The sequence below is a fragment of the Mandrillus leucophaeus genome, unplaced genomic scaffold, assembly GCF_000951045.1.
Source record: "Mandrillus leucophaeus isolate KB7577 unplaced genomic scaffold, Mleu.le_1.0 Scaffold524, whole genome shotgun sequence".
In the NCBI taxonomy this organism is placed as follows: Eukaryota; Metazoa; Chordata; class Mammalia; order Primates; family Cercopithecidae; genus Mandrillus; species Mandrillus leucophaeus.
This window is the reverse complement of record NW_012105631.1, coordinates 996,298-1,000,495: the sequence shown is the minus strand read 5'-3', so window position 1 is coordinate 1,000,495 and position 4,198 is coordinate 996,298.

The following is a 4,198-nucleotide window of genomic DNA, read 5'->3' as shown; positions in this document are numbered from 1 at the left end:
GCTTGAACCTGGGAAGTGAAGGTTGCAGTGAGCCAAGATTGCTCCACTGCACTTCACCCTGGACGACAGAGCAAGACTCGGTAAAAAAAAAAAAAAAAAAATTGGCCAGCATGGTTGCAGGCACCTATAATCCCAGCTACTCCGGAGGCTGAGGCAGGAGAATTGCTTGAACCTGGGAAGTGAAGGTTGCAGTGAGTCGAGATTGTGCCACTGCACTTCACCCTGGACGACAGAGCAAGACTCGGTCAAAAAAAAGTAAAATAAAAATAAAAAATAAAAGGAGGGGAATTAATTTATTTCTGGAATTAGAAAGGCTTTGCTAAGGGAGTGACATCTAAACAGTGAGGTGCAGGAACTAGGTGAACATGGGCAGGTGGGGAATTGGGAGAGCGCTCCAGACAGAGGGAACAGCATATGCAGAGGCTCTATGGAAGAAAAGCACATGGTGCATTGCAACAACTGAGGAAGCTTAATGAGGCTGCAGAAGAAAAAGCAAGGGAGGGGCCAGGAGGTTTAGGGAATGGTGGGCCCAGTGCAGCTGGAAACAGAGCCAAGGGCAGACTATGCCACTCTTAAAAACTGCCCCAAAGGGATGGTCCTTTACATGAAGTCATTAAACTGTTCTCGGTGCAACATGATTAGATTTATGCTTTAAAATTTTCTCTTTGGCTAAAATGTGAAAAACAGATTAGAAGTGGAGCCAGAATCAATAACCACGGACTAGTTAGGAAGGTGGTGCAGTAATCCTTTAGAAAAGACCATGGTATTTATTATTAGAGTGATGGTGGTGGGAAAATGTAGACAGATTTGAGAGATACTTAATAGATAAAACTTACAGGGCATAAGGCCATGTTGTGCTACAGACTGAATATGTATGTACCCCCCATCCCCAAATTCATGTGTTGAAACCTATCCCCAATGCAATGGTATTAGGAAGTGTGGCCTTTGGGAGGCGATTAGGTCATAGGGGTAGAACCCTCATGCACAGAATTAGTGTCCTAATAAAAGGAACCTGGAGAGGTCCTTGCCCCTTCCACCATGTGAGAATACATCAAGAAGACAGCCATCTATCAACCAGGAAGTGGGCTCTCACCAGACACTGAATTTGAAGGTGACTAATCCTGGACTTAAAGCCTTCAGAACTGTGAGTAATAAGTGTCTGTTGTTGATAAGCCACCTGTACTATAGTATTACGTTATAGCAGCCCGAACAGACTAAGACGTGTCAAAAGGGATTTAGAAGAGTGTAACGGTTTAAGTCTTGGGTTTTAAAGCAAGAAAGGCCTGGATTTGAGTCCCAGCTTTACCATTGACTGCCTATGTGATTTTTAGGTAGGAATTTAACCTCTCATGAATTCAGGTTTATAAACCTGCAATTCAGGATTCTAATAGTATCTCATTCATAGAGCTGTTGTGGGGACTAAGTGAGCTAATGCCTGAAAAGCACTTATTGCTTCAGTGCCTGGTATGTGGTCAATAAATGAAAGATATAATTAGCATCATTACTATGGCTCTAGTTATTATTACTATTAGTCTAGATGTTTCTGAAGTTGGCAAATAAAGGAAAACAATCACTCTCCATTTCACTTCACAATTGCCTAATAAAGCTAGGACACCAGATCCTGAGAGCAACAAAATATAATACGAGGGCCATCATAGGCTGAGAGACGACTGCCAGGACAGCAACCTGACTTCCTCCTCCACCAGGCCCAGGGCCTGTCCTCCTCATCCGTCTTTTCATTCTATTTCACTTTACAAAAATCTTCTTCTTATATATTACAGAAGATAGGTCCCCAAGGTCCCCTCTCTGCATTAGCAAGAGGTATCAAAGATAGCAACAATTGCAGATTGCCTTCAGCCCAGCTTTATCCCAATGCCTGCATCATGGTGTTCTATACATTTGTAAAATACAAGACATTGTGCCCATATGAAATCAGAGAATAATCATTTCTTTCTTTCCTTTTTTTTTTTTTTTTTTTGAAATGGAGTTTCACTCTTGTTGCCCAAACTGGAGTGCAACGGTGCAATCTCAGCTCACTGCAACCTCTGCCTCCCGGGTTCAAGCGATTCTCCTGCCTCAGCCTCCTGAGTAGCTGGGATTACAGGCATGTGCCACCACACCTCGCTAATTTTTTGTATCTTTTAGTAGAAACGGGGTTTCACCATGTTAGCCAGGCTGGTCTCGAACTCTTGACCTCAGGTGATCTGCCCTCCTTGGCCTCCCAAAGTGCTGGGATTACAGGCTGAGCCACTGTGCCTGACCTGAATAATCATTTCTATTTCTGTCATTCCTACTTTATGTAACTGTGTTGATACTATTAAAAAATGGCCATAATTAAAATATGTTGTGGATTTGTCAAAAGCAGTGGCCCCAGGGTCTACCAGAAGTGTATCTTTATTCAAATGAACACATGTGCAACTCAGCAAATGGCTCTCTTCTTCCACCTCCCTCCCTTAGTCTTAAATCTCTTGAAAACCAACTCATACACACAGTGCAGTGAAACTTCAATCAAAGTAGCTCTCTTACTTTTTAAAGGTTAAGGGGCATTTTATCAGTCAGGGTCTTGATGTAGTCAGTAGGGGTCTGGCTTGGTTTTCGGAAATCTAGGAGTCACTTGTTAGGTAATGGCCTCAAGTGGAATCAATAGTCTGTTGACAAGGGAGAAAGGACAAACGAAGACGGAGGGACTTATTTTCCTGACAAGTAAGCCTCAGGAGGATTTGCATTCAAAGTCCTCAGATTCACCCAAATCTTCCAAATGCCCCTGTTCCAGTTCTCATAGCCCACTCTTCACCATAAGAACTTTAACTGTCACGTAAGAGACTTGGCAAGTCTTTGAATTTATCTTAGGCTGTAATTTTGCAATATGCAGAAGCAGACTTTAGGTCTGATTTTTGGCTATATCAACAATGTGGCTACAAGGGTCCTAGAAGTCCTCTAGTTCTTGACCAGGCCTTGATCCAAAAGTGTAAAGTTTCCCAGCTTGCTATTTTCTTTCTATGGTCTCTGGTGCAGTCGTAAGTAGACGACATACCCCATGGTCCTCCTCATTCTCTTTCCTACTTTCAGACTCTAGAGCAGTGGTCAACTTAGTCTCCTCAATTCTTGATTTCAATAGGTCCTTCACTTCTGACAACCGTAGGTGTTAATTTAAGGAGCTGTTTGCCACCACATGCCATGTCTCCTCATAATTCTATTTTGCACTAGAATTAGGCAATTAGGTCATCACTGTAAGCAAATGCAACCAGGTCAAACAACAAGATTCTCATCTTTGAAGCTCTGGAACCAATCTTGGCATGAAATATTGTGTCAGTCCAGATTCATTAAAGAAAAATCAAAGCAACTTAAGGAGGGTTGGAAAGGCTAGGGAAGTGATCATCATCAGGCTGCCTTCAGCTTTCAGGTAGCACCATTGCAAGGGCAATCCAGGGTTCGGCAAGTTGCTGCTGCCACCCAGAGGTCAAGATACTGCAGCAAACCGCCAACAGCATCACAGCCACCCCTGCTCAGAGGCTAGATCTGGTGAGGGAGCTAGGTGTTCAGCCAGCCTCTGTAAAACTGCTGCCATTGCCGCTAGAGGGAGAATTTCTCAGTGTCCACTTTGCCTTCCAAATCTCATGTGAGAGCACTGGCAGAATGCAAATTTCACCCAAACCCTTCAGGAAAGGGAGCCTGAGAAATGTAGTGCCTAGACTTCTAGCTCCAGAGATACAGGAGAGAGCACAGAAAGAGGTGTGAATGAAGGTTGTTTGCCAAACAGTATCCAGTACAAACACAGACTTGGGTGGAACTGATGAATGCAAACGTTTACTAAATTAACATTTACAGAAATTCTAGGCCAGCCGCGGTGGCTTATGTCTGTCATCCCGGCACTTTGGTAGGCTGAGGTGGGTGGATCATTTGAGTTTAGGAGTTCGAGACCAGGTGGGCCAATATGGTAAAACCCTGTCTCTACTGAAACCACACACAAAAAAAACCAAAATTAGCTGGGTATGGTAGCACACGGCCGTAATCTCAGCTACTCAGGAGGCTGAGGCAGGGGAATTGCTTAAATTCATGAAATGGAGGTTGCAGTGAGTCGAGATTGTGCTCTGTACTCTAGCCTGGGTGACACAGCAAGACTCTGTCAAAAGGAAGGAAGGAAGGAAAGAAGGAAGGAAGGAAGGAAGGAAGGAAGGAAGGAAGGAAGGGAGGGAGG